Genomic DNA, 26,831 nt, shown 5'->3' on the forward strand with positions numbered 1-26,831 from the left:
GCACCAGCGGGAGCTCGAACTACTGAAGGCCACGCACGCCCAGGGTGAGGAAGAGCACCAGGCGGCCCTGGGTTCGTTCCAAGAGCGTCTCCGAGAGAAGACGGACTTGCGGTCCAGCTACTCCTTGGAGATCCAGCGCCTCGCGAGGTCGGAGAGCTGGAGACGGCGGCTATGACGGCAGCTGAAGCCTCGGCGCGCTGGGAGAAGGAGCTACAAGACCAGGCCCGCTCCCAAGAGCGTGAGCTTGTGGGGGCAGCCTTGAGAGCTGCCTAGGATGCGGGCTTGTCCCTTCAGGGTGAGCTCGACATGGCGCGGCAAGAGCTTCGCCTTATCGACGAGGACAACACCAAGAAGGCGTCCGAGATCGGTAAACTGAAGTCCGAATGCCGTGAGCACAAGCTGCAGGCCCAGGAGGCTCGTGGTGCGTGCACCAAGCTACGGGCTGGCAGGACGGAGGAGGTAGCCAGGCTGAAGAAGCTGGCGGACTCGGCGGTGGAAGCACTGCAGGGGTTTGACATCCCGGTGACTTCCCAGACTTCGTTGGCCGGCTGCACGGCCTGGAGAACTGCGTCACGGCTTTCGGAGATCGGCAGGTCGTCTTCACAGCCGAGCAAGTCGCCGGGCAAATCCTTACCCGGGTCCACTCCACCCACCCCGACTTCCCGTTCGAGTCGGTCTTCGACGCCTGGTCAGACGAAGAAGAGGCGCGGATGGTGGCACGGATGCAGAACAAGGCCGATGAAGCTGAAGCCGCTGATGAAGAAGCCGCCGGAGGAGGCCCCGACATCGAGGAGGCTCCTGACGCTGACGCTGCTGCTCCGGGAGCACCTCCTGCATAATTATCTGCTTGTTCCTTTTTATTTACTTTCCTGCAAGTGGCGCAAGGCGCCTTACAACTTACTTTTTGTTAGCCCCAATCAATTTAAATGTTTATCACGAACTCGTTTGTTTCAGTTTCATTTCATCTAATGTCAATCTACTTGTTCTTTGCCTATAATTGGCTTGCCGGGGAGAGGCTCTGTCCTTCGTTTGTTATACCTTGTGTACCCGGGGACTCGCCAACTGCGTGTCTAGCCGGACCAGGGACCCGGGACGGACCTGCAGTGCCGACCTGGGGCCAGACAGCAGCGGCTAGTCACTCCACCTGCGGATTAACTACCCAAGCACACACGTCTCCGGGACGGGCCCGCGAGTCACGTGCGGGGAGTGTCCTCCCCCCGTCCTTCCTACACTCTGGCTACATGGGAACTGAGCTCACCCCGTTGACCAATGCTATCAAAGGAAAAACTGAGGACACAAGGTGAGGTACTTAGCTTTCTATGCTCTCAGCGTTTTTGAGCAGCCATTTGAGAGTCGTGGCAAGGACACGGCGGCAATGCATCCTGCAGCGGTATGCGCCGTGGGATGCACCACCACCGTGCCTTCGCTACGCCTCTCACGTTTGTTGTTTCCATCTCTGGTATTTTCTTCTAAGTGATGTGGCAGGGCCGTGATGGTGGGAACACCCTCGACGACTAGCGCAGAGGGATGCACCACCATCGCCTCTCTGCGACATCACTTGCCTTCTTGCCCATTGTAGGTGTCGTGCTTGCTCCGGTCTTTAAATAGCCGAAGTGCTGCCCTTGCCGCCACGCACGTGGAACCACCGGCGGGCGCGTGGAGGCACTGGCCCTGTCTCAGTTTCCTGCATCAAGCCTCGACGTAACTGCCATATATGTACAACTTACTCGCAAGACGAAAACACCCGTGACCGCCCCACGAGCATCACCGTGCGCCTTCGTCCCCGTCTTTACACCGCATGTCAGATTCTTGCAGCGCCCAAGGTGCATAGAAAAAATGTCGAAATGCACGAAAAACAGCACAAACTGGATAACCTCCTGCCTCCCAAGCCCCGGGCACAGAAGAGTCAACCTCAGACTTAGGTGTGAGCATCTTCATTATTCCATGGTGCCTCGCTGGCACGTAGCACGTTGTGAACGGGTTAGCAACTGCTAGGCCTCGTTTCGGGATGTCCCTGGAACGAGCTTGGTTTTGAGGGTTCCAGCAGCCCCCTGCTTAGAGCCAAGGATGAAGAGACAATTCTGTGCACCTAGAGCAGGAGACAGAGGCAAACATTAACAAGAAACACGATATTCATTGAAACTACACTTATCTTTATTCATCTTTGTGCTAGTGGATTACAATCGGGCCTTGCCCGGCTACACTAGCTTAAAGAGGCACACTACCGCAGGGTCACCCGTGGGTAAGGCGCCATCGTTTCATGGGTAGAACTTGCGCAGGTTCTCAATATTCCAACTATTGGGCACCGGCAAGCCTTCTTCGGTTTCCAGCCGGACAGCCCCCGGCCTGGTCACCTGCACTACCCGGAAAGGGCCTTCCCAATTTGGAGTCAACTTGTTCCCGGCCTTCGTTCCTTGTAACCGGCACAGGACGAGGTCTCCAACCTCGAGCCCCCGGGGACGGACTCTCCTGTCATGATAACGATGGAGCCCCTGCTGATAGCCTGCAGCTCACACAGCAGCCCGGCATCGAATCTCCTCGATGAAGCTGAGGTCATCAATCCTCTGCGCGTGTTGGCTGTCATCGTCGTACGCGCATACCCGAGGTGACCCATGCTTGAGCTCGAGGGGCAGCACAGCTTCTGCCCCGTAGACAAGGGCAAACGGAGTTTGTCCCGTCGCCCGACTTGGTGTGGTCCGAATTGACCACAGCACAGGCTAGAGTTCTTCGACCCAGTGCTTCCCGTGGCCCTTGAGCTTGTCAAAGGTTCTTGTCTTGAGCCCCCGCAGCACTTCTGCGTTGGCACGCTCCACATGCTCATTGCTCCTTAGATGAGCGACATAGGCAAAGTGGATCTTAGTGCCCATGTCCTCACAGTAAGCTCAGAACACCGCACTAGTGAATTGTGTGCTAGTGTCAATGATGATGATGTTAGGCACACCAAACCGGCACACAATGCTCTTGAAGAACTTAATGGCCGCCTGCGTTGTGACAGCTCGCAGAGGCTCCACCTCGACCCATTTCGAGAACTTGTCAATGGCTACAAGGAGATACTCGTAAGCGCCGACAGCTCTCGGCATCTTGCCGACGATGTCCAGCCCCCAGACCGCGAATGGCCATGAGGACGGGATGACTTGCAGGGTTTGAGCTGGCTGGTTGCTCTTCTTTGCGTGAAACTGGCATGCTTCACAGGTCTTGACTAGTTGCTCGGCATCGGCTAAGGCTGTCGGCCAGGAGAAGCCGTGCCGGAACGCTTTCCCAGCTAGCGCCCTGGAGGCCACATGGTGCGAACATGTGCCTCGATGGATATCCTCCAGCAGCGTGCGCCCTTCCTCTTGGGGCACGCAAAGGAGCATAACTCCATTTGGACGCCTCTAGTAGAGATCCCCATCCACCAGAGCGTACATCTTTGCTTGTCGGGCTACTCGCTCCGCGGCAATGTCTTCTTCCGGGAGGGTTCCGTCCTTGAGGTAACGAATAATATTCGTAGCCCAAGGTGGCGGTACCCGACTCAAGCGTGCCACAAGTTCAGTAGCATGGTGCCCCGCAGCTGTGGGGTCTCCTTGGGTTGCCGGAGGGGCTTCCCCGGCAACCGACTTGAGGTCAACAGAGGGCTTTGAATGCCTCTGTACGAATACCCCAAGAGGCACTCTGCTGCGTTCCGCTGCCCATTTGACAGTTCATCCGCAACAAAGTTATCCTTGCGCTTCACGTGCTCAAACCGGAGCCCCTTGAACTTGGACTCCAGCTTTCACACTTCTTCCACGTACGCTGTCATCTGGGGGCAATCGTAGTCCTTGTTCACTTGATTGATCACGAGTTGGGAATCCCCGCGAACAAACAAGCGCTTGATGTCAAGGGTGATTGCCGCGCGCAGCCCGGCTAGCAGCCCCTCGTACTTTGCTGAATCACGAACTTGAGTTGATCTCTAGTGGGCGACTCCATCACTACTCCGGCTCCGGCACCCTGCAGGCTGAAGGCGCCGTCGAAGTACATGACCCAGTACCCTTCATCCAATTTGCCGGGAAGGCTTGCTTCCGGCTCTTCTTCTTCTATTCCCGTAGACATCCACTCCGCGACGAAATCGGCGAGAGCGGCGTTCTTGATGCTCTTGGTATTCGCGAAACGTAGCCCGAACTCCGCTAACTCCATCCTCCACTCGGCCACCCTCCCGGTGGCTTCACGGTTGATGAGGGCCTGCTCCAAGCAGAAACCCGACACCACCGTGATGCTGTACGCCTGAAAGTAGTGGCACAACTTTCGTGAAGCGAGTAGGATCCCAAGCAAAAGCTTCTGGACCTGCGGGTACCATACCCGGGCATCGCGCAACACCGTGCTGATGAAGTACACGGGGTGCTGCACTAGCCGCTTGTGGGGGACGGCCTGGGAGGGCCGCCCCTCGGCTCCCAGGGTAGAGGCGGTAGCCGGGGGTTCTTCTGGATTCCCCGGTGAGATACCAAGAAGCCCAACAAGTGCCCCGAGTCCACGCCGACCGTGCATTTCTCAGGGTTAAGCTTGAGCTTGATCCTGTGGAGATTATCGAACGTCTCCTACAGGTCACCGACGAGCGAGTCCCCACGCCGCGACTTGACGACGATATCGTCCATGTAGGCCTTGATATTGCGACCTAGTTGGGGTCCCAAACACTCACGCAAAGCGCGCTGAAATGTTGAGTCCGCGTTCTTTAGCCCGAAAGGCATGCATGTATAACAATAGCAGCAAACCGAGGTGATAAATGTTAGGTTCGTTGCATAGGAAACAAAAAATTTCCTACGAGAAGTGCGGAAGAAAACCCAAGAATATATATACTAGATGTATGTAACGAGAGGGATCATGAACACCATACCCTCGTAGACCGCTAAGCGTTACGATCACGAGATCGTTGTTGGTGTAGTGGAACTTTCAATGAGATCGATCTCAGTGCCGAACGGACAGCACCTCCTTGGTATCCACACGTTCAGCTTCACGTTGTCTCCTCCTTCCTCGATCCAGCAAGCGAGAGGGAGAGGTAGACGAGATCCCGGCAGCACGACGGCGTGGTGACTATGGTGAATATTCTCACAGGCAGGGCTACGCCGTGCGCGTGAGAAGAGGAGGAGAGGAGGGCTCAGGGGAGAGAGATCCAACTGAAAGCTTGGGGTGTCTCTCTCCCTTGCCCCCCTTTCTATTTATATAGGGGTAGAGGAGGCGTGGCCGGCCAGGACTATCCCGTGGCCAGGACTCTCCGGCGGCCAGGACTCTCATGCGGCCAGGACTCTCCCGCGGCCAGGACTCTCCTCCTGGCCGCATGGGCCCTGTGGGCTAGCCCCTCGGCCCATTAAGGCCAGGGTGCTCCCTCACAGGCCCATTTAGCCCAGGGATAGGTGGGCCTCAAGGTGGAACCCTCCGGATCCCTCCGGAACCTTCTAGAAGCTTCCCGGTCAAAACCGGGAAATATTCCAAACTTTCCAGAACCCTGAAAACAACTTTCCATATATAAATCTTTATCTCCGGAACATTCCGGAGCTCCTCGTTGCGTCTAGGATCCCATCCAAGACTCCGAATCATAATTCGATATCATCATCATTTATCTCATCTAACCCAAGCAACATGAAACGTTAAGTGTGTGACCCTACGGGTTCGAGAACATGTGGACATGATCAAATATCAATAACCAATAGCGGGACCTGGATGTCCATAACAGTTCCCACATATTCCACGAAGATCTCATCGGTTGAACCACTATGTCGAGGATTCAATTAATCCAGTATCCAATTCTCTTTGTCTCGCGATATATTACTTGCCCGAGATTTGATCGTCGGTATCGCCATACCTAGTTTAATCTCGTTACCGGCAAGTTCTCTTTACTCGTTCCGTAATATAATACCCCCGCAACTAAACACATTAGTCGCATGCTTGCAAGCTCATTAGGATGTTATATTACCGAGAGGGCCCAGAGATATCTCTCCGTCACAAGGAGTGACAAATCCCAGTCTTGATCCATACAACCCAACAAGCACCTTCTGGGATACCTGAAAAACACCTTTATGATCACCCAGTTACGAGATGACGGTTGATGCCCACAAAGTATTCTTCCGGTACTAGGGAGTGGCATGATCTCATGGTCTAAAAAAATAATACTTGACATAATAAAACATAAGCAACTTAAACTTAAGTGACACGATCAAAAGCTATGTTTAGGTTTGGGTCTGTCCATCACATCATTCTCGTAATGATATGATCTCGTTATTAAATGACAACACATGTCTATGGTTAGGAAACCTTAACCATCTTTAATCAACGAGCTAATCTAGTGGAGGCGTATTAGGGACACGGTATTTGTTTATTTATCCACACATGTATTTGAGTTTCCAATCAATACAATTATAGCATGGGCAATAAACATTTATCAAGAACAATGAAATATGATAATAACAAATTTATTATTGCCTTTAGGGCATATTTCCAACAGTCTTCCACTTGCACTAGAGTCAATAATCTAGTTTACATTGTAATAAATCTAACACCCATGGAGTCTTGGTGTTGATCATGTTTTGCTCGTGGAAGAGGTTTAGTCAACGGGTCTGCGACATTCAGATCCGTATGTACTTTGCAAATCTTTATGTCACCATCCTTGACATATTCACGAATAGTGTGAAACCGGCGTTTAATATGCTTGGAATTCTTGTGAGACCTCGGCTCCTTGGCGTTGGCTATGGCACCAGTGTTGTCACAATAGATGTCCATGGGATCCAACGCACTCGGAACCACACCAAGTTCAGATATGAACTCCTTCATCCAAACTCCTTCCTGTGCCGCTTCTGAAGCAGCCACATATTCCGCTTCAGTTGTTGATGCTGCCACAACGCTCTGCTTGGAACTCCTCCAGCTAACTGCACCACCATTCAAAATAAATACGTATCCGGATTGAGACTTAGAGTCAGCCGGATCAGTGTCAAAACTAGCATCGACGTAACCCTTTACGACGAGCTGTTCGTCACCTCCATAAACGAGAAACATTTCTTTAGTCCTTTTTAGGTACTTAAGGATATTCTTAACTGCTGTCCAGTGTTCCACTCCTGGATCACTTTGGTACCTGCTAGTCAAAATAACAGCATGACACACGTCTGGTCTAGTACACAGCATGGCATACATAATAGAGCCTATGGCTGAGGCATAGGGGATACTATTCATCTTTTCTCTATCTTCTGCCGAAGCTGGACACTGAGTGTTACTCAATATCTTACCTTGCAACATGGGCAAGAACCCTTTCTTTGCTTGATCCATTTTGAACCTTTTCAAAACTTTGTCAAGGTATGTACTTTGTGTAAGTCCTATCAGGCGTCTTGATCTATCTCTATAAATCTTGATGCCTAATATGTAAGCTGCTTCACCAAGGTCTTTCATTGAAAAACTTTTATTCAAATAGCCTTTAACACTTTTAAGAAGTTCTATATCATTCCCAATCAGCAATATGTCATCCACATACAGTATTAGAAATGCTACAGAGCTCCCACTCACTTTCTTGTAAATACAAGCTTCTCCGTGAGTTTGGACAAATCCAAACCCTTTGATCACCTTATCAAAACGGAGATTCCAACTCCGAGATGCTTGCTTCAGCCCATAAATGGAACGCTGAAGTTTGCATACCTTATTAGCATCCTTAGGATTGACAAAACCTTTGGGCTGAATATGTATAACTCTTCCTCAATGTGACCATTAAGGAACGCGGTTTTGACATCCATCTGCCAGATTTCGTAATCGAAAAATGCAGCAATTGCTAACATAATCCGAACAGACTTTAGCATCGCTACGGGTGAGAAAGTCTCATCGTAGTCAACTCCTTGAATTTGTCGAAAACCTTTTGCGACAAGTCGAGCTTTATAGACGGTAACATTTCCATCAGCATCTGTTTTCTTCTTGAAAATCCATTTGTTCTCAACGGCCTTTCGGTCATTCAGTAAGTCTACCAAAGTCCATACTTGGTTTTCATACATGGATCCCATTTCGGATTTCATGGCTTCTAACCATTTTTCGGAGTCTGGGCTCATCATCGCTTCCTCATAATTCGCAGGTTCATCGTTGTCCAACAACATGACATTCATGACACGAACATTGTACCACTCAGGAGTATTACGTGTTCTCGTCGACCTGCGAAGTTCAGTAGTTGTCTCATTCAAAACTTCATGATCATTATCATTAGCTTCCTCTCTAGCTGATGCAGGATGCACGGGAACAGTTTCTGGTGCTGCGCTACACTCAAATTCGAGAGAAGGTTCAATAACCTCATCGAGCTCTACCTTCCTCCCACTCACTTCTTTCGAGAGAAACTCCTTCTCTAGAAAGGACCCGTTCTTAGCGACAAACACTTTTCCTTCGGATTTGTGATAGAAGGTGTACCCAATTGTTTCTTTAGGGTATCCTATGAAGACGCATTTTTCCGACTTGGGTTCGAGCTTATCAGGTTGTAGCCTTTTTACATAAGCTTCGCATCCCCAAACTGTAAGAAAGGACAGCTTAGGTTTCTTGCCAAACCATAATTCATACGGTGTCGTTTCAACGGATTTAGATGGTGCCCTATTTAAAGTGAATGCGGCTGTCTCTAATGCATAACCCCAAAACGACAGTGGCAAATCAGTAAGAGACATCATAGACCGTACCATATCCAATAAAGTACGATTACGACGTTCGGACACACCATTGCGTTGTGGTGTTCCAGGCGGCGTAAGTTGTGAAACAATTCCACATTGTCTTAAATGCGTGCCAAACTCGTAACTCAAATATTCACCTCCACGATCCGATCGTAGAAATTTAATTTTCTTGTTACGATGATTCTCCACTTCATTCTGAAATTCCTTGAATTTTTCAAATGTCTCAGACTTGTTTTTCATTAAGTAAATATACCCATATCTACTCAAGTCATCTGTGAAGGTTAGGAAGTAACGATATCCACCGCACGTTGTAACACTCATTGGTCCGCACACATCAGTATGTATGATCTCCAACAAGTCACTGGCCCGTTCCATTATGCCTGAAAACGGGGTTCTAGTCATCTTACCCATGAGGCATGGTTCACATGTATCAAATGATTCAAAATCAAGTGATTCAAGTAGTCCATCAGAATGGAGTTTCTTCATGCGTTTTATACCAATATGACCTAGACGGCAGTGCCACAAATATGTTGAACTATCATTATCCACTTTGCACCTTTTGGCATTAACATTATGAATATGTGTGTCACTACTATCGAGACTTAATAGAAATAAACCATTCACAAGTGGTGCATGACCATAAAAGATATTACTCATATAAATCGAACAACCATTATTCTCTGATTTAAATGAATAACCGTCTTGCATTAAACAAGATCCTGATATAATGTTCATGCTCAACGCAGGCACCAAATAACAATTACTAAGGTTTAAAACTAATCCCGAAGATAAATGTAGAGGGAGCGTGCCGACGGCGATCACATCAACTTTTGATCCATTCCCGACGCGCATAGTCACCTCATCTCTTGCTAGTCTTCGTTTATTCTGTAGCTCCTGTTTCGAGTTACAAATGTGAGCAACTGAACCAGTATCAAATACCCAGGTGCTACTACGAGTACTAGTAAGGTACACATCAATAACATGTATATCAAATATACCTTTGACGTTGCCAGCCTTCTTATCTGCCAAGTACTTGGGGCAGTTACGCTTCCAGTGGCCAGTCCCCTTGCAGTAGAAGCACTCAGTATCCGGCTTAGGTCCAGATTTGGGCTTCTTCGCGGGAGTGGCAACAGTTTTGCCACCCTTCTTGAAATTTCCCTTCTTACCCTTTGCCTTCTTGAAACTGGTGGTCTTATTGACCATCAACACTTGATGCTCCTTTTTGATTTCCACCTCCGCAGTTTTTAACATCGCGAGGAGCTGAGGAAGTGTCCTATCCATCCCTTGCATATTGTAGTTCACCACAAAACTTTTATAGCTAGGTGGTAGTGACTGAAGAACCCGGTCAATGCCTAATTCATTAGGAATCTCAATTCCCAGTTGTCTCAGGCGGTCGGCGTACCCAGACATTCTGAGCACGTGCTCGCTAACGGAGCTGTTCTCCTCCATCTTGCAGTTAAAGAACCTTTCGGAGGCATCATACCTCTCCGCACGGGCTTGGGTCTGAAATAAAGTATTCAGTTCCCCAATCATAGCATATGCCGAGTGGTGCTCAAAACGCTTTTGGAGCTCAGGTTCCATACCAAGCAAGAGGCCGCACCTAACTACATTGTGGTCCTCAGATTGAGTCAGCCAAACGTTCCTAACGTCAGCAGACTCAGTTGCTGCGGGTTCTGCACCAAGCGCTGCATCAAAAACATAAGCTTTTTTGGCAGCTTCGAGGATAATCCTCACATTCCGGAACCAGTCCGTAAAGTTACTTCCATTAGACTTCAGTTTATCTTTCTCTAGGAGAGTATTCATATTGAACGTAGTACGAGCCATTGATCTACAGCATATTTGCAAAGGCAATTAGACTAAGTTCATGATAATAAGTTCAAGCTAATCAAATTACTAATGAACTCCCACTAAAATCAACATCCCTCGGGTTGTTTAGTGACACATGATCCAAATCCACTACACCAAGTCCGATCATCACGTGAGATGGAGTAGCTTCAATGGTAAACATCAGCATGTTGATCACATCATTCATATGACTCATGTTTAACCTTTCGGTTCCTTGTGTTCCGAGGCCATGTCTGTACATGCTAGGCTCGTCAAGTTAACCAAAGTATTCCTGCATGTGTAAAACTGGCTTACACCCGTTGTATGCGAACGTAGAGTTTATAACACCCGATCATCACGTGGTGCTTCAAAACGACGAACTTTTGCAACGGTGCATACTAAGGGAGAACACATTATTATCTTGATATTAACAATGAGGGATCATCTTATAATGCTACCGTCAACTAAGCAAAATAAGATGCATAAAAGGGATAAACATCACATGCATAAATAATGTGACATGATATGGCCTTCTCTTCGTGTGCCTTTGATCTCCATCTCCAAAGCACGGGCATGATCTCCATCATCACCAGCATGGCGCCTAGGTCCTCGGGCGTCATGTATAGTTGCCTCCACCAACTATTGCTACTACGACTATTGCTACTACTAGCGATAAAGTAAAGCAATTACATGGCGATTAAATCATTGACACGAAGGTCATACAATAATTAATGAGACAACCATACGGCTCCTGCCGGTTGCCAAACTCATCGACATGCAAGTCGTGAAATATTACAAAACATGATCATCTCATACATCAAATATATTATATCATATCTTGGCCATACCACATCACATGCCCCTGCAAAAACAAGTTAGACGCTTCTACTTTGTTGTTGCATGTTTTACGTGGCTTTAGGGGCTGCACTAAAAGAACCGTTCTTACTTACGCAAAAGCCACAACGGTGATATACAAATTGCTTATTAACCATATAGGCCTCCCATTGCAAATCAGATTTCAACTATAGTGGGAGAGACAGACACCCGCCAGCCGCCTTATGCAATACAAGTTGCATGTTAATTGCGGAACCGGTCTCTTGTGCGAAGACAAGTAAGGTTGGTCCGAGTCGCTTCATCCCACTATCCCGCAAAATCCGATAGTGCACAAAGGAGGTAGCAATATGAACATCAACGCCCACAACTAAATTGTGTTCTACTCGTACAAAACATCTACGCATAGATCTAGCTTTGATACCACTGTTAGGTTCGTTGCATAGGAAACAAAAAATTTCCTACGAGAAGTGCGGAAGAAAACCCAAGAATATATATACTAGATGTATGTAACGAGAGGGATCATGAACACCATACCCTCGTAGACCGCTAAGCGTTACGATCACGAGATCGTTGTTGGTGTAGTGGAACTTTCAATGAGATCGATCTCAGTGCCGAACGGACAGCACCTCCTTGGTATCCACACGTTCAGCTTCACGTTGTCTCCTCCTTCCTCGATCCAGCAAGCGAGAGGGAGAGGTAGACGAGATCCCGGCAGCACGACGGCGTGGTGACTATGGTGAATATTCTCACAGGCAGGGCTACGCCGTGCGCGTGAGAAGAGGAGGAGAGGAGGGCTCAGGGGAGAGAGATCCAACTGAAAGCTTGGGGTGTCTCTCTCCCTTGCCCCCCTTTCTATTTATATAGGGGTAGAGGAGGCGTGGCCGGCCAGGACTATCCCGTGGCCAGGACTCTCCGGCGGCCAGGACTCTCATGCGGCCAGGACTCTCCCGCGGCCAGGACTCTCCTCCTGGCCGCATGGGCCCTGTGGGCTAGCCCCTCGGCCCATTAAGGCCAGGGTGCTCCCTCACAGGCCCATTTAGCCCAGGGATAGGTGGGCCTCAAGGTGGAACCCTCCGGATCCCTCCGGAACCTTCTAGAAGCTTCCCGGTCAAAACCGGGAAATATTCCAAACTTTCCAGAACCCTGAAAACAACTTTCCATATATAAATCTTTATCTCCGGAACATTCCGGAGCTCCTCGTTGCGTCTAGGATCCCATCCAAGACTCCGAATCATAATTCGATATCATCATCATTTATCTCATCTAACCCAAGCAACATGAAACGTTAAGTGTGTGACCCTACGGGTTCGAGAACATGTGGACATGATCAAATATCAATAACCAATAGCGGGACCTGGATGTCCATAACAGTTCCCACATATTCCACGAAGATCTCATCGGTTGAACCACTATGTCGAGGATTCAATTAATCCAGTATCCAATTCTCTTTGTCTCGCGATATATTACTTGCCCGAGATTTGATCGTCGGTATCGCCATACCTAGTTTAATCTCGTTACCGGCAAGTTCTCTTTACTCGTTCCGTAATATAATACCCCCGCAACTAAACACATTAGTCGCATGCTTGCAAGCTCATTAGGATGTTATATTACCGAGAGGGCCCAGAGATATCTCTCCGTCACAAGGAGTGACAAATCCCAGTCTTGATCCATACAACCCAACAAGCACCTTCTGGGATACCTGAAAAACACCTTTATGATCACCCAGTTACGAGATGACGGTTGATGCCCACAAAGTATTCTTCCGGTACTAGGGAGTGGCATGATCTCATGGTCTAAAAAAATAATACTTGACATAATAAAACATAAGCAACTTAAACTTAAGTGACACGATCAAAAGCTATGTTTAGGTTTGGGTCTGTCCATCACATCATTCTCGTAATGATATGATCTCGTTATTAAATGACAACACATGTCTATGGTTAGGAAACCTTAACCATCTTTAATCAACGAGCTAATCTAGTGGAGGCGTATTAGGGACACGGTATTTGTTTATTTATCCACACATGTATTTGAGTTTCCAATCAATACAATTATAGCATGGGCAATAAACATTTATCAAGAACAATGAAATATGATAATAACAAATTTATTATTGCCTTTAGGGCATATTTCCAACAGTCTTCCACTTGCACTAGAGTCAATAATCTAGTTTACATTGTAATAAATCTAACACCCATGGAGTCTTGGTGTTGATCATGTTTTGCTCGTGGAAGAGGTTTAGTCAACGGGTCTGCGACATTCAGATCCGTATGTACTTTGCAAATCTTTATGTCACCATCCTTGACATATTCACGAATAGTGTGAAACCGGCGTTTAATATGCTTGGAATTCTTGTGAGACCTCGGCTCCTTGGCGTTGGCTATGGCACCAGTGTTGTCACAATAGATGTCCATGGGATCCAACGCACTCGGAACCACACCAAGTTCAGATATGAACTCCTTCATCCAAACTCCTTCCTGTGCCGCTTCTGAAGCAGCCACATATTCCGCTTCAGTTGTTGATGCTGCCACAACGCTCTGCTTGGAACTCCTCCAGCTAACTGCACCACCATTCAAAATAAATACGTATCCGGATTGAGACTTAGAGTCAGCCGGATCAGTGTCAAAACTAGCATCGACGTAACCCTTTACGACGAGCTGTTCGTCACCTCCATAAACGAGAAACATTTCTTTAGTCCTTTTTAGGTACTTAAGGATATTCTTAACTGCTGTCCAGTGTTCCACTCCTGGATCACTTTGGTACCTGCTAGTCAAACTAACAGCATGACACACGTCTGGTCTAGTACACAGCATGGCATACATAATAGAGCCTATGGCTGAGGCATAGGGGATACTATTCATCTTTTCTCTATCTTTTGCCGAAGCTGGACACTGAGTCTTGATCCATACAACCCAACAAGCACCTTCTGGGATACCTGAAAAACACCTTTATGATCACCCAGTTACGAGATGACGGTTGATGCCCACAAAGTATTCTTCCGGTACTAGGGAGTGGCATGATCTCATGGTCTAAAGAAATAATACTTGACATAATAAAACATAAGCAACTTAAACTTAAGTGACACGATCAAAAGCTATGTTTAGGTTTGGGTCTGTCCATCACATCATTCTCCTAATGATATGATCTCGTTATTAAATGACAACACATGTCTATGGTTAGGAAACCTTAACCATCTTTAATCAACGAGCTAATCTAGTAGAGGCGTATTAGGAACACGGTATTTGTTTATTTATCCACACATGTATTTGAGTTTCCAATCAATACAATTATAGCATGGGCAATAAACATTTATCAAGAACAATGAAATATGATAATAACAAATCTATTATTGCCTCTAGGGCATATTTCCAACAATAAACGCTATTTTCTCCTCATCTTCGACTACCATCTTGATCTGATGGTAGCCAGAGAAGGCATCTAAAAAGCACAACGACTCACAACCCGTTGTGGAATCTACTATTTGATCAATACGGGGTACAGGGAAGGGGTCCTTAGGGCATGCACGATTAAGATCTGTGAAATCTACACACAGGCGCAATTTATTTCGAGCCTTTGGGACTACAACAGGATTTGCTAACCAAGTGGGGTGCAACACTTCCCTGATTGTCCCGGCATTCTTGAGCTTCTCCACTTCTTGTTGGATGAAGTCCTTACGTTGTTGTGCTTGCCGGAAAAACCTTCTGCTTGACAGGGGGCGCGTCTGGCCACACCGCCAGCCGATGCTCGATCACCTCCCGAGGGACTCCGGGAAGATCCGATGGCTCCCAAGCAAACACGTCCGAATTTCCCCGGATGAAGGCGATGAGGGCGCTTACCTATTTGTCGCCGAGGCTCGCACTGATAAAAACGGTGCCCACCTCATTGCCGGCCTGCAGGGGTACCTTCTTGACCTTGGCACCCTCTTCCTTCAGCTTCACGTCCTTGCCGACGCGCGGGCTGGAGCTGGTACCACCCCCGGCATCCTACCCGGGGGTGGCTCACGCCTTCTTCTGTGCGGGCTGCTCACCCGCAAGTGGATCCTCGTTCCCGGCAACGTCGTAGTCGCCGGAATCCGCTACTGCGGAGGTCTTTACGACCACGCCCACGCACCAAGCAGCGTCCTTTAGGTCGCACTTGATGGAGAGCACACCGTATGTTGACGGCATCTTCATCACACCATAGGCGCAATGAGTCGCCGCCATGAACTTGATCAGTGCCAGCCAACCAATGATCCCGTTGTACGGCAACGGGGTGTGAGCTACGTCGAAGACAACGTGCTCGGTCCGGAACGCTTCCCGGGACCCAAAAGTCACCGGGAGCGTGATTCGCCCCATGGGCTGCACCACTCCGGGGTTGATCCCTCGGAATGGGTCGATGGGCTTCATTTGCTCTAGGGGCAGCTGAAGCTTTTCCACCAACTTGGCGGACAAGAGGTTAAGGCTTGCTCTGTTGTCCAATAGAACCTTGGTCACCGTCACGTTGTTAATGATCGGTGATACCACGGGGGGTAGTACCCCTGATCCCAAGGGACGGATCGGGTGATCGTCCGAGTTGAAGGTGATTGGCACGTGCGACCACCTCAACGGCTGTTGTGCCTCCACGCTGGGGTGGAGGGCGCACACCTCACGGGTGAGCCACTTCCCGGCGGTGTGAGACATGAGAGCGTATGCTCCCCCGTGGATGCGCGCGACATCGTGGGGCTCCTGGAAGCTGGGCTCGTCGACGTCGTCGCTATAGTCATCCTTGCACTGTTCAGCACAAGGCCTGTCTCGTCCCCGGGGGAGGCCGGTCCTTGCCGCCATGGCCTTGACCGCGACCCCCCGCGGGTTCTCCCTTGTCGCCGCTGCTGGCCGCACCACAGCCCGCTCCGTTACGGGGGTTCTTCGGGCAGTCGCGGGAGATGTGCCCGATGTCCCCGCAGTTGAAGCAAGCTCCGGTAGCACGGCGCACCTCGTGGTGCTGCTCGCGCTTCTCCTTGATGGTCTGGAGAGTGCGGCAGTCCTGTGCGTCGTGGGTGGCGTTGGTGTGGATGGGGCAGCATGTGGCCGCTGCCGGCTTGCTACCCGATGCTCCTGCGGACGCCGCCTTCTTGGTGGGCCTCTAGGGAGCCACCGGTTCCGCGGCAAGCACTTGCTTCTTCCCGCCGCGTTTCCGGGAGCCCTTCTTCCCGGAGCCCTCAGGTGGGTTCGCCGCCGCTTTGGCGGCACGCTTAGACGCTAGGCGCCCTTCCTCGGCCATCGCGCACTTGTGCGCGAGAGCGTACAGATCCCTAGTAGTCCAGATCCGGTGCGTGTTCAGCTTCTCACGCATCTTCGGGTCGCGGACGTTGATGGCATACGTGTTGATGATGGCGGCCGCTTCTGCCTCTGGGATGGAGTAGGAGATGTTGGAGAACCTGTTGGTGAAGTCCCACAACGTCTCCCCCGGCTTCTGCACCACCGTGTGCAGCTCCGCCATGGTTCCCGGGCACTTGTAGCCGTCCTGGAACGCGTTCACGAACTGCTCGCGCAGGTCAGCCCAGGAGGCAATGGACCCGGCGGGCAAGTTAAGCAACCAAGTTCGCGCTGATCCTTTCAGGACCATCAGGAACCAGTTGGCCCTGACCTTGTCGTCGGCACTGATAGGAAGCATGCCCAACGTGTAGGTCATGAGGAAATCCTTGGGATTCACGGTCCCGTCCTACGTCCCGAGCATTGGCGCTCGGAACTTGCAGGACCATGTCACCCGGCGCAGCTCGCGGGTGAACGCGGCGCAGCCGTCATCGGCGCCAACGGGAGCATCTTCCTGCTCCTCAGGACGCTGACGCTCTTTTTCACGCCGCTGTCGGTGCTGCAAGCACTGGCGAAGATCTTCCTGCCGGCGGGCGTTCAGGACATCTCGCGCGTCACCTAGCGTGACGGTTGGTAACGAGTCCGAGTAATCCTAGGCTCTCCTCGCCCCGAGGCACGGCGAGCGTCCCCGCGTCCCGGGTTCTATCCTCGGCCCGAACTGGCCGGGCCACCCTCACCTTGCGGTTGTTGGGCGGCGAGCGCGAGGAGCGCGTCCAGCTCCGCCCTCCACACGTTGTGCGCCGGCGTGCCCTGCGGTGGCTCGTAGCGCACCATGACACGTGCGGCGATGATAGCTTCCGTCGGGGTCTGGGCGGGAGGCTGCCGGTTCTCAGACCTGCTGCCGTCCACCCGTTCACCCGGTGCCCTCGGTTGAGAGGGCTGAGATCCCACTGGCGTTGTATGTGACGCACTGTGGTCGTGACGTGGCTGTTTCGGCGCGTCCTCAGCCCATGAGTGAACTCACTGGCCAGCACATGCGACGTTGAGGTCGCCCGTGCGACTGGCTCCGGCGCTAGGCGCCGCAGGTCCCCTCGGACGGTTGTCCATCGACGCCCGAGGAGGTGGCGGTAGCAGCTGCGGTTGCTGTTGAGGTTGCTAATGTTGGGGGGACCCCTGGTCCCCCTGGCCTTGCGACGCACATGCGGCGACGTGGGATCGAGTGCGCATGGCAAGCGTGTCGCGCAAGTCGACCCGGGGCTCGTTTGCCTTCTTGGGCGGCATGGCGAGCTGATGTAGACGATGTGGTTGATGACGAAGCCGATGACAACATCGGTCACCCGAAGTTCTCTGCACGCCCCCCTACCTGGCGCGCCAGATGTCGGAGCACGGGTCTCCAGCACCGGGGATGCTGGACACCCCCTTTGTTGTTCGGTGGGGGGCGAGGAGATCGCTCCACCGATCGCCGGCGTGACCAAAGACACGAAATGTCGACAAACAGATTTACCCAGGTTCGGGCCACCCGGAGGTGTAACACCGTACGTCCTACTCTTGGTTGTATTCACGAATGAGTATGCTTTACAGATTGCCCGGGGGGTTCCCGGGTTGGCTACTTGTCCCTCTAAGGAACTCTGCTATGGGTGAACACAATGTTGCTTGCTACTGACTAGGGTTGGAACGCTTTAACCGGTGGCATTGGTCCTCCTTTTATAGCTAAGGGGATACCACAGGTGCCAAGCCATGCAACGCGACACGTTAGCAGCATGCGTGTCATCGCCACACGAGTTTCTCTACTGTTGATCCACGTTGGGCGTCATGCAGCGCCCAGGCCACTGTACACGGTAAAAAAAATGAATTTATAGGGTAGCCGCTCTAGCCTTGCTGAGCAACACTAGCTCTGCCGATGTGACCCCTGTCGGTGCATTAAATGCATAGTCCGCTGTCTCATCATGTCTTCACTGTTCTGCGGGCCCCATTTGCATGCCCGAGCGTGGGTTGCTGCGAGCCCCTTCCCGGCAAGCGCGCCCAACTCATTGCCGGGGCAACATGCCTTCCACTTCTCGGGACCAGAGTTCCCGGGTATTCGCCGAAGCGGGCGCTTCTCCTGTTCCGGTTCTCAGCTTTGCCTTCGCCAATGGCCGTCTCTTTGGGGCGAGCTTCCCGGCTCTATCCTTCCCGGGAGGCCAACCTGGCGGGGCTTCATTAGTCGCAACCCACGCGTCCCGTATAAGTGGGACCCCGTGGGCCACTGGTACGACAGTGATGATTCCGATTATGCTACTGATTCAGAGGACCCACGTGACGCCAACCGCAAGAACGACCGCCCACATCGTCGGCTGCGTCATAACCAACGTGATATGGGTCCACGTCTGTAGTTACGTGATGATTTTGATGTCCCTAAGGTTAAGTTTTCTATGCTGCCATTTGTGGGTCGCTATGACCCTGATGCTTACCTTACTTGGGAACTAGAGGTAGAACAACGGTTCACTTGCCATGACTTTTCTGAAGATAGAAAAGTTAGAACCGATGTTTGTGAGTTTACTGGTTTTGCTTCAACGTGGTGGAGTGAACATTGTAGGTTATATGCTGATAATATTCCCACCACGTGGACTGCCCTAAAACTTGCCATGAGAACTAGATTTGTGGCTCCTTTCTATCAACGTGAAATGCTAGGTAAGTTGCAACGCCTAAATCAAGGCACAAAATCTGTAGAGGACTATTATCAAGAGATGCAAACCGGTATGATTCGTTGTGGTATCATTGAGGATAATGAGGCCATGATGGCAAGGTTTGTAGGTGGATTAAACCGGGATATTCAAACCATACTTGATTATAAGGAGTACAATAATATAACCCGTTTATTCCACCTTGCTTGCAAAGCTGAACGTGAAGTGCATGACCGCCAACCGAAGACAAGAGCTAACATTTCTGCAGGTCGCACTACTTCGTGGAAACCACGCACCACTTCAGCCCCTCCTACCCGCACGGCTGCTGCAACCACCTCCTCCAACAAAACAAGCTCCTGGCAAACACGTTCGAGTACGGTGTCCCTAACTACGACTAAAAGTACGCCGGCTGCCCAAACCCCGAGCACATCATCTATAGGCTCCACGGGACGAACAGGAGATGTGCAATGCCACCAATGCAAGGGTTATGGTAATTTCCGCAAGGATTGCCCTACCAAACATGTGAAGATGGGGCCTACGATTCAGCTAGTGACCTTGATGAGGACACCTATGCTTTGATTGCTGACAAAGAGAAAACGGAGGGCGCGGCTGAGCAAGAAATGGAGATGATGGGTGCTTAACACGCTGATCAATATAAGAGCCTTGTCACCCAACGTGTGTTAAGTGTGCAGCCCAGACCGGTTGACCAAAATCAGCACCACAACTTGTTCCAAACATGTGGCGTTATCAAGGAGCGGGATGTTTGTATCATCATTGATGGAGGGAGTTGCAACAACTTGGCTAGTTTGGATTTGGTTGAGAAGCTTGCTCTCACAACCAGGCCGGACTCCTACCCCTACTATGTCCAATGGTTTAATAACGGTGGTAAGGTCAAGGTAACCTGAACTATTCGTGCACATTTTGCAATTGGTACATGTGCTGATTTTGTTGATTGTGATGTTGTACCTATGCAAGCCTGTTCCTTGTTACTTGGTAGACCTTGGCAATATGATAGAGAGTCAATTCATGATGGTAGAACTAACCAATACTCTCTTGTGCATAATGGAAAGAAGACTGGCCTCAAACCAATGACTCCTGAACAGATTTTAAAGGATGATCTTTCTCAGGCTAGTAGAGCTAAAAATCTGGCCAAAGCTAAAATAGAGGGCAAACAAGTGCACCCAAATCTGATATTTTCTGAAATTGACGCTTGTGTCTCTACTTGCTATGCCATTATTTGCAAAGAGGCTTTGTTTTCGCTTGAGAATCTGCCTTCCTCTTTTCCCCCTGCTGTTGCTAACATTTTGTAGAAGTTCGAGGATGTCATTCCACAAGAGACACCACCAGGATTACCACCGGTCCGCGGGATAGAGCACCAAATTGATTTGATTCCCGGGGCTGCACTTCCCAATAGAGCACCATACCGTACCAACCCCGAGGAGACAAAGGAGATTCAGCGACCAGTGCAGGAGCTGCTCGACAAAGGTTACATTCGTGAGTCTCTTAGCCCATGTGCTGTCCCTATTCTTTTGGTACCAAAGAAAGATGGATCCTCCCGCATGTGTGTTGATTGTAGAGCTATCAACAATATTACCATTCGCTACCGCCATCCAATTCCACGGTTGGATGACATGCTTGATGAGTTGAATGGCTCTACCATGTTCTCTAAGGTTGATTTGCATAGTGGTTACCACCAGATCCGTATGAACCTTGGAGATTAATGGAAAACTGCCTTTAAAACTAAATTCGGTCTCTATGAGTGGCTAGTTATGCCTTTTGGTTTGACGAATGCCCCCAACACCTTTATGCGACTAATGAATGAGGTTTTACGGTCTTTTATTGGATGCTTTGTGGTAGTTTACGTTGATGATATCTTGATTTACAACAAGTATTTAGAGGATCATTTAAATCACTTGCATGCTGTTTTTGATGCCTTACGGACTGCACGCTTGTTTGGTAACCTTGACAAGTGCACCTTTTGCACGGATCGAGTTTCTTTTCTTGGCTATGTTGTGACACCGCAGGGAATTGAAGTGGACAAAGCCAAAGTTGAAGCTATCCAAAGCTGGCCACCGCCGAAGACGGTCCTCAAGTGAGGAGTTTTCTTCGCCTCGCTGGATTCTATCAGCACTTCGTGAGAGATTTCAGCACCGTTGCTGCCCCTCTAAATGAGCTCACAAAGAAGGATGCTACCGTTGTTTGGGGACCTATGAAAGAAGAGGCGTTCAACATATTGAAAGATAAGTTGACACATGCTTCTTTACTCCAACTTCCTGATTTTAACAAAACCTTTGAGTTTGAAAGTGATGCTAGTGGAATTGGTTTGGGAGGTGTGTTATTACAAGAGGACAAACCTGTTGCTTATTTTAGTGAGAAATTAGGCGGGCCTACATTGAACTATTCTACTTATGACAAAGAATTATATGCTCTAGTTCGAACCCTCGAAACTTGGCAACATTATTTATGGCCCAAAGAATTTGTTATACATTCAGATGAAGCATATTCACATCCAAGCAAAATTGAACCGTAGGCATCCTAGATGGGTTGAATTCATTGAGTCTTTTCCCTATGTAATCAAACACAAGAAGGGAAAGGACAATGTTATTGCGGATGCTTTATCACGCCGTTATACCATGCTTTCACAACTTGACTTCAAAATCTTTGGTTTGGAGACCATCAAAGAACAATATGTGCAAGATGCAGATTTTAAAGATGTTGTACGCTTGCATGGTGTGCCCAACACTATAGTTTCAGATCGGGACACCAAATTCTTGAGCCACTTTTGGAGGTGTTTATGGGCAAAATTGGGGCCAAAATTATTGTTTAGCACTACTTGTCATCCCCAAACTGATGGACAAACTGTAACATCCCAAAATTTCAAACCTTTACATGAGCATTGCATCCATGAGCATCATGCCACAATTGCATGTTTGAATTCAAATTTGAATCTCAAAAAGGCTTTAAAAGTTTTTATTTAAACTTGAACCTTAGGGTTTTACACCCATTTGAGCTTTGTATCTTCAAACTAATAGGTTTTATGTATAAAAGGGGTTTAATGCATATATAAGCTATCCCATAATTTTTGGATAATTGTTTGGAGTTGAAAAAGTATTTTATTTAAATAGCTATATAGCCCTAAAGGCATTTATAGGGCAAATGTATTTTTGTATATTTTATTTTGAGGGGAAATCACTCCCAAAAGTTGTATCATGCTAGAACATGATTTTTCAAATTTTCTGGAATTTATTTGGACCAATTTGGAGTTCAAAATCAAAAGATATCAAAAAATTGAGAAAAACAGAAAAAGAAAAGGGCTAAAAGAAAAAAAAGAGGAGAATCGGACCGGTCTGACCGCTTGGGCCGAACCGGCCCAGAACCGACCACGCCCGACCGCATGCGAGCCGGCCCAGCCCGCCCGGTCCGCCCGCGCGCCCGCCCGCTGCCACTGACAGGTGGGGCCCACCTGTCAGGGCCTTCGTTCCCGAAGGAAAGTGCCCGCGCCGCCGCCGCGATTCCCGGCCGCCGTCCCCGCGCGCTCACTACCGCAATCTCCTCACCCCAACCTTCCCAAAACGCGCAGCCCGCATCCCTATAAAGTCCTCGCTGCCGCGCTTCTTTCCCATCTCTTGCCTCCCCGAATCGCGGCGCCCACGCCGCCCAATCCCTCGCCGGAAAAGCTTCGCGCCGCCGCGTTCTCGCGTCGCCCCGACCTCGCCGGTGAGTCATAGCCGCCGCGACTTGGCTCTTCTTTCTTCCCTCTCCGTTCCACACCGTTTGACGCGCTCTTTTTGCCGTTTTATGCCCCGTAGCGCCGCCCCCGTCGTCACCCGAAGCTCGCCGGAGTTCCACCCGCGCCGCCGCGCTCATCTCCTACCTAGGCGTCGCCTCCGACCGCCCCGCACCCCGCCGACCGCGTCCCCGACCTCGCCGTGCCGCGCCGTGCCTCCCCGTGACCTCCCCACGCTGTCAGCTTCACCGGAGGAGCCGCCCGCCCGTGCCCGCGCCGCCGTCCCCTCCGTCTCCGGTGACTGCCGCCGCCGCGGAGGTAAAACCCTAGCCGCCCAACCGTCCGATCGTGATCCCACGGTCCAGATTAGGTCCTAGGTTTTTATTTTAATTGAACCGGTACGCGCCTATTAGATGCTGACACGTGGCACGGTAAAATAGAAAGAAAAATCTAATTTTAATCCCCGGGTTATTAAAAAGGCACTTTTGCAGAAAAGCCCCTGTACCTTCAAATGATTATATCTTTTAATCTGTTTGGCCAAATTTAATGATCCACACCTTTTTGGAATCCTTAGGCAATGTAGAATCTTTTGGAACTGTCCAATTTCAAATTTGAATATTTGAATCACATTCAAATTACAGAATAGTGCTTAATACCATTTAAATCATAACTAATTATTTAGGAGGCCTTTTTGAATGAAACCAGTGCCCAAAATTTTCTTTTAATGTCCTCTATCCAATCGGATAGAGAAATAAATATTTTGAATTAAATGGTTTTGCAGATGCAAATAAAATCTTATTTTAGGGTTTAAATCCTAACCTTTGCCATTTGTTTAAAACCCTAATTACATGTGTTTAATTATCAATGCCTTGGACCAGTAGATCACCCGAATAAAATCAACCCACTCATGTCACATGTTTTACATTGCATCATGGCATACATGTTCTTCTGTTTGTATGGTGTGTTTATGTGTGTGCATGTTTGCTTGATTTTATAGTTTTCTCGGAGAGCGAACTGTGTGAGTGTGAAGAGTGCTTGAATACCAACTACTATCAAGGCAAGTTCACTTTGACCATCATCCCATTATTTTATGATGCACTAGATTTTATTAGTTGCATTGTTAGGATTATTATTGTATCTATGCTAGCTATGATATCTCCTAGTAGTATAGGATACCCTTGCCATGTCTTCACCACCAATTGCCATCGTAGTAGTAAAATGCTATGCTATGATAATATACGAGGTTGGTATTATTACAATGTGATAATATTGAATTACAATATGATTTTCCTAGTGTATGGCAAAACAAGTAATTCAATGAACCGTCATGGTCATGGGTGGGCTGCTTTGAGTTTTCGGATGTCGTGACGTTAGGTGCATTTCTATGGGGCCCACTGAGTCGTCTCTCCGTGCGATTCGGGAGCGTCCATGGTCGTCTCCCCGTGCAATTCGGGGAGCGTCTGCGTCACAATGTGGGATGCCACCCAGGGTAACCAGAGACTGGACTAGTTTCCTGTTTAATAGCTTCCAGTACAACCACATGGTATTATGGGCTCTGCCAGGATGGATGTAAGAAATATGAACCCGGATCCGAGGTGACATCGGTATGTAGCAGTGTAGGTGGGGGCGCGTCCCTCAGGTGGTCTGGTGAATTATGTTCTGAAAATTCCTGTAGTCGATGCCGTTGCTACTCTACCCTGAGGACAGCAAGGGATTAACACGTCGATTTCTTGTGGGTAAAGTGTACCACCTCTCGAGAGTGTCAAACTAAGTACTTAGCCGTGTCCCCGGTTACGGACAATTATGAGCAACTAGATATTGGGGTTGTAAGGAAGGTCTCACTCATTCTAATTTCCTAATAAAATGAATGGATTGAACTGGATAGGAGTATTGATGTTTCTACTCAATGTGCCTAGGTTAATAGGAGCATGGGTCTTTCTACCCCGTGTCCATTAGAATTTAAAACTATTTGTTTAAAAATGATAGGATTGAACTATGATGCTTTTATGCAAACAGCCAAACTCCACCTAGCCAAATTATGCATGTACTTGGTAGATCCTTTATAACTATGGTGAACTTGCCAATACATTCAAATGTATTGACCACGTAGTGGCTGCAAATAACAATGCAGGTGGATCTGACGATGAGTGAGGTTCGTCGTTATGTTGAGGGTCATGTGTTTACATTCCAACATGCTCTCACCTTGGAGTAGTGTGGCCCTTATGTTCTACCCTTTTCCGCTGCAGTAATTTTGAAACATTGTTTTTATGATGTTGACACAGTTTTGTTTTATGCTGGCCAAGAGGTCGTGCGACGTTGTAAGTACTATTTAAATTCTGGATGATGCGATGTAATAAAGTACTTTTGACCTTTGTTTCTGTATACTTCATCATGAAACTGTGTGTGCTAGTGAGTCGGTCCAGGGACTAGCACAGTAAGCACAAAGATCGAACCCTAGTTAGGGCTGTTTTAAAGAAAAACTTAAAATTGTGGGAAGAATGCTTGCCTCATGTTGAATTTGCTTACAATCGTTCGTTGCATTCTACTACTAAGTTATGCTCTTTTGATGTTGTCTATGGTTTTATTCCTCGTGCACCCAATGATTTGCTGCCCCTTCCAACTTCTGAAAAGATTAATCTTGATGCTAGCGCACAGGCTGAAATGGTTCTAAAATTACATGAGACCACTAAAGCCAACATTGAGCGCGTGAATGACAAGTATAAACTTGCTGGTGATAGAGGGAGAAAAGAGGTTGTTTTTCAACCAGGTGATCTTGTTAGGTTACACCTAAGAAAGGATCGGTTTCCTGATTTGCGTAGTTCTAAACTCATGCCACGTGCTGATGGCCCTTTCAAGGTTCTAGCGAAAATAAATGATAATGCATATCAACTTGAACTGCCTGCAGATTATGGTGGAGTTAGTCTCACATTTAACATTGCAGATTTGAAACACTACTTGGGCGAGGATGATGAGATGGTGTCGCGGACAACTCCATTTCAAGAAGGGGAGGATGATGAGGACATCCACCCCACAGATACAACCGCGGCATTACAAGGACCGATTACTTGTGCGCGTGCACGCCAACTCAATTATCAGGTACTTTCGTTTCTTGGTACTATGGGAAATCTAAATGAGAATATGATGCTGCTTAAATCAGATGCTCATATTTTGATTAGGAATAAACGAACGAGCCGTGACACAAGGAATGGGAGTGAGTCGAACGTCGAGGATGACGGCACGCATGTGAAAGGAAACGGTGCAGCAACTACCACGAGAATGCGAGAAGCTGCAGCCACTTAAAGTCGTGGGAAGAGAATAAGATGCTTGGGCTGCCACTTGCACTTCTAATGGGCCCAAGGCCATATAACAGCCCAGCCCATCTTAGGATCTGAAACCCTAGCTCTCTTCCACCTCCCACCCTCTATATAAGTGCAGCCACCACCCCCTTTGGCTGGTTGGGTTTTTGTTTAGATAAGTTAGCCATTGCTACAACTTCGAGTTTCACTCTAGTGCTCGACAGCTTAGTGCAGAACCGCTATCGGAACCCCACCGCATTACTTGTCTCCTTGAGACTATTGTACTTCATTTACATCTGCAATGTCAGATTGCCTTATCTCGATTCTTGCTTGTTTCGATTGCTAGGAGGGATTGGAACTTTGTGTTCAGGTTGATGGCGCCTTCGGATCGGTCAATAACCACAGGGAGTTGGTGTAGCGATTGCTAAGGCGCACCATCTAGTGTTAGGTGTAGTCGGGTCGTCAACGTCTACTTCTGCCCCAAATCGAAATTATCCCTCTCACCGAAAGATCGGGCCACCTCCAGCAGCCAAGGAGCGCATCAGGAGTAAATGTAAATGCTACAAAAAAACCTAGAAGTTAAACTT

At 48.9% G+C, this 26,831-nt stretch overlaps 1 pseudogene; it reads left to right on the plus strand.

Moving 5' to 3' along the window:
- The first annotated feature begins 306 nt into the window (after window positions 1-306).
- Window positions 307-26,662, plus strand: LOC112268659 (annotated as a pseudogene).
- The last annotated feature ends 169 nt before the right edge of the window (window positions 26,663-26,831 follow it).

Source organism: Brachypodium distachyon, chromosome 4 (assembly GCF_000005505.3).
Source record: "Brachypodium distachyon strain Bd21 chromosome 4, Brachypodium_distachyon_v3.0, whole genome shotgun sequence".
NCBI classification, from domain to species: Eukaryota; Viridiplantae; Streptophyta; class Magnoliopsida; order Poales; family Poaceae; genus Brachypodium; species Brachypodium distachyon.